This window comes from Agelaius tricolor, unplaced genomic scaffold (genome assembly GCF_023055355.1).
Source record: "Agelaius tricolor isolate 1412-34295 unplaced genomic scaffold, bAgeTri1.0.p SCAF_16, whole genome shotgun sequence".
NCBI lineage: Eukaryota > Metazoa > Chordata > Aves > Passeriformes > Icteridae > Agelaius > Agelaius tricolor.
The window spans coordinates 10,383,268-10,388,428 of record NW_027269276.1 but is presented as its reverse complement, the minus strand read 5'-3'; positions in this window follow the sequence as shown (position 1 = coordinate 10,388,428).

Below are 5,161 nucleotides of genomic sequence, written 5' to 3'. Positions count from 1 at the left end.
AGCCTGAACATCCTGATGTCATCACAAGTAGAATCTCCTAAGGCTGAGGGTTATTGAGCTATGAATAACAAGATCTAACATAACCATTCCATTCAGAAAGGAAGGACTCATCCAGTTGTCATTGTATTCTGGTTTTATCCTATCTCCTTCATAAGTCAGTATCATGATACTCCATTGTCCAAGTGAAAAGAGTCTGGATAGATTTACCTTTAAGTTGACTATTGACTGAGCTAAGGTATTCCCAGCCTTTGTTTTCCCTAAAGTAAGCTATATAAAATACATTTGCTGTAACTAATTAAAAGAAAAGGAATTAGTTATGCAGTAGTCAAACTATTTGATAGTTTGAGCGGGGGTTTTTTCCAAGTATCTGCCGCATCCCATTCAATTCCTCCTGCAAATTTAAATCAGCTCAATATGATCTGGATGAATAGGAGGAAACAAAAAAAGGAATGATGTTGAAGAGATCTGTTTTGAAAACTGCTAGGAATAAATAGCTGTTGTCTTTTCAATATGATTTTAATAACCCATACCAGTTACCAAAACCAAAAAGACATTCTTATAGTCAGGGAGACAAAGGATTCATAGTTACAGTTTTTAATCTCAGCCTTACAACCTGAAAAGATAAATCCAAACTGAAGTGCAATATTCCCTGTCTCTCTTGTTTTTACTGCCTCGTTATATGAGTTTATTTTCCACACATGTTGCTGTGTTTCTCAGATACCACAACGCTGACCAAAGATTTGCTCCAACTGCAGCACTTTCCTTGTATCTTTTGCATGTAGTAACAGTCAGCCTTGATCTGATGCTGATTTCTGAGGTCTTGAAGTTGTGGATCAGGATTTAACCACAAGAATATTTAGCACCTTCACTTCTATGGTATTTTTTCCCTGGGACCTTCCAATCCCAGTTTAGCTATTGCTGCAGGGCATTAAAACCCAAGACCTGGGGTTTAAAGTTAGATCCAAAGATTTTTATCTTCCTACTGTCTTAACTCTGGAAATTCTGGAAGATGTTCTAAAGCAAATTTGAAATGGATCAGGAAACAAGGAGGAAGAGAATGATAAGTTTCTTAGCAGTGATGTGTTGCCCTAAGGGCAAACTGGACAAAATGGAGGTTTTTTTAGTCACATTCATGACCCAATGCCAGAGTTGGGCAGTAAATTTGCAGCAGGCCAGCCTGGAGATGAAGAAAGCATGGGTCCTTGTGGTCATGTTTTCATCTGAAAGGACTAAAAGCAATTTCCTATGTAAGGAAAAAGGGAATAACCTTTATTGAGTTCTATTTTAACTGGAGACCAATGCACAATCTTTACAATCAGAAGCAAAGTGCTTGCGATTCATTTCAACTTTCGTTTTCAGTATGTGCACTGTAACAATGCTGTGGAAAACTCTTACCAACAGGAAGAAGGAAGCACCAATGCATGCATTAAGTATTAAAGGATGGCTTACAGCATGTGCATATTGCACATTTCCACATTTCCTGTGGTCCTGAAACCTGAACACATCTCCAAAGAAACAGAAAATCACAAGCATTTTAGGTGGAAAATTTTTAAGTATTATTAAAGATTTGCTTGGGATTGCAATGTAAAGACTTGGGCATGCACTTTGTTAAACAGATAGAGAACCAAATGTCAATTAAGAGAAATCTTCTCTAAATCTAAACCAATTCAATTTGAGAGATATATTAGTTATGCTTGATTTATCAGATGCATGTTGGGCCATTCAGAGGCTTGGCAACTCATGCAGAGAAGCCTGATGTACACATGCAGTGAGAAGGCATCCCTCCATTAAAAGATACAGAACTGGACTTGTATAGCAAGACATAAAAATGTGTAATTAAGAAAACTGCAGCTAAAGCACAGTGGATATTATTCTATAATTACAAGATACAAGAATATCCTTGTATTTTGAATGTTAGCAACAATAATTAAAGAGTAACTGCATTGTTCACCAACTAAAATTAGAGCTAGTGCCTTATCTAAGCCACTTTTAATTTATTCTTAACTACAAATGTTTCCAGAGATCTGAAGTGAGGCGCCACTTAAGAAAACTCACTTACAGCAAGTGATTTATTTTTTCAGAGCCAAGAGAAATACATGCTTATGCCTGGACCACGAATAGCTCCAGTTTTCTGGAACCAAAACCTCAGGTATGTATTTTTTCTCCTGGTACTAACTGTCAAAAACAGTAAGTAAGCAAGGAAAAAGAAAAATTAAAACCAGTACAGATCTGAAAGTGCAGGTTGTTATTGGACATAAAAGAGACAGAATATTTACAAAAACATTTCTACTTGTATCCTATTTTGCTGAGTAAAACACAGATTACCTTTTATCCTTGATTGCTTTCTCTATAATACACAAGAGATAAGCCTTTTGAATACCACAAATTTTTTTCATTGCTATCATTCTGAATTCAGACTGTGGAATGGGTCAGAGAACATGCATAAGAAGAAATAAAATAAATCCAGCAAAGGTACTGCAAAAGGCAGAACTGGGATAAGTCACTTCAGTCCCCACTCCTTGTCAGAATGGTGGCATGGGTTGACAAGACAGAAGTCAAACTGGAGATAGCTGTGATCACAGTTTACAAGAGTGAACTAATGACAGCCACTTTGTGTATCAGCTGCAGGTATGCAGCCTTTGAAAGCCCTCAGCAGCACATCTTTCATTTCAGAAAGGTGCATATACCGAGTCTCTTGCCAAAATAGGAAAATGAGCTACAGAACACAGACAACAGCCCAGTATGCTGAAATAGAGATAACAACAAGAAAAATCTATCAACTTTGGACTGTGTGTGAAAACGGTTAGAAAAGAATGCAAAGGAAGTGACAAATGGGACTGATCCCGGTGAGTGCTGACAAGGAGGCTATTGATGTTAAGGAAGGAAATTACTCATTTTCTCTGTGTATAGGAAAGGCTGAGTACTACAAGTTTGCCTGATGCACCTTTTTGTTAATTTTGGATCAGTGCAGTGAAACACCCTGTTTATTTATGTCCCCCTCACCACAAGGTGGCACATACGTACTCCCTGGGATTTTTAACTGCCTCTACAGTTCACTTGATTTTTAATTAAGAGGGAGGAAGGGAGTGGGGACGGGATAAGAGCATGGAATGATAAACTGCATTGTATTATTAGGCAGAAACTACTAAATATAAGTAAATTATTCTTAATAACTAGATTAATTCCAAACTTTCCTTGTTGATATTACTTACTAAAGGGATTGAGGTGTGCTCACATCAACAGTGGGGCAGTTAAAAGGATAAAGAGCTACTGAAAACTTTGCTTCAGTGTGTTTTACAAATATACTCACCAGAAACTCAACAGGATTTAGGGGTGAAATGGAACATGGGCAGGCTGGTGTCAGAGAGGGAAACAGGTACACAAAAGCAGAAAACCAGGTATATCCACTCATTATTTTCATTCCCTAGATTTTAAGCCCGTTGTTTGGTGTGCAGTATCAGGGATTTTCTTACATTGCTGCCAGTTTTCACCCTCCCTTTGCGAGTTTCCAGAACTAACTACATATGCTAAAAAAGGCTGTTTCGTAGTAGCAATTTTTCCTTCAAACTGATAAAGGTTGTGTTTGAATGTCAGACTTTGAAACATCCAAATATACTTTCACATTTTCACCTAGTGGCTGATGAAATAAAACCTCAGTGCAGTGGTCTCTCTTTTCAAATCCATGGTATAAAAATATACCTCATGATCTCTAAGGGCTACAGCACACCCTTCTCCACGGTATGTAACAGACCCACATTTCATATATGCTTCAGAAAGGCACTAAGCAGACTATGAATCCACCAAACTGCAGAAGAGATTTGAAAGCACACTGAGATAAGCATGGGAGTACAAAAGAGAGGAGGAGGAATTTTTTAAGGACAGAAGGATACTGACCTAAACCAGAGCACAGAAACACTAACTAGCATGTGAAGCAATTCTATCCACGCAGCACAAAATATACATTTTTAGAAAGAAGATTCTTGGAGATTTAAACCATAAACTATGTACATAGCTCCCTCTGATGACCATTGGACACGATACAATGCAAGTCTCCTTTTACTTTTGTTCGTGCATTCAACTGACAGCTGACTGGTTAAATTCTAATTGCTTCCAAGTGAGGTCAGCAAAGGTATTTATCGAAAAGGACTGAACAGGCTCAACACACACATGCACGCGCACGCATAAGCACATACACACCATCTCTCCAGCCTGTTGATTTATGGAAACAATTATAATTCTGGTGGAGTCTTTCTGAGCTGAGAAAGTTTGTAGCTACAGTAGAGTGTCTCATGTTGCAAAAAGGAGACAACAGAAATGGAGTACTTGGGTATCCAGCTCTTATCAACAGGAACAAGTAAGTTATCTGTCCTTTACAAGATTATTCAACAGTTTCTAACAGCTAATAACTTGTTTTTATTTCTATATGCTAGATGCTAAGAAAAGAATTAAGAAAACTATTTCTACTAATAATCTAAAAAGGGTAGAATAAAAACACAGGGCTAAAGCCATGAGGTCTGTTTTGAAATGTGAACTAGAGAAAAGTTGTATGATTGGCTGTGCTAATAGTAAATATATAGGTATGAAGTAATCAGGAGAATTTTATTATGCATGAGAGTTGAAATGAATCAATAGGAGATTTTTGGAAGGACTTAAAACTGAAGCGAGAACTGTGTTTACAATCAGTGTAAATGTCTGGTTATGTAAAAAGTTGTATGAGAGATATCTATTGTATATGCATTAGCATGTTTTTAAAAATCTGCTCAGCATGTCATGTATTTCTGTGTAGTAATTTTCATTAGCATAATGTATCCTTGCACATTTGTAACAATTGAGCATAAAGACTTACACATGCACCTTTTCTCACAGATCTTTTACTTTCAGTGCAAGCAGCAAATTCAAGTAGTAAAGAAGGTCACAACAACAAAGGTTTTTATAACTTGTGTCTTTAAAGGATATTCTGACTGAAGAGATATTTAAGAAGCTCTTCTATTTCGCCATTAACTATTAAGGAATAACGATCAGAATTCTAGAAGAGGGAGCAATCTCACTTAAATGAATCTGTAACTCGTAAAGACAGAAGGCAGGTCGGTGACCTAAGAGCAACAGTCTACTTGAGATTTAATTTTCATTATGTTGTTCATGAACACCCAGAACACTGCAC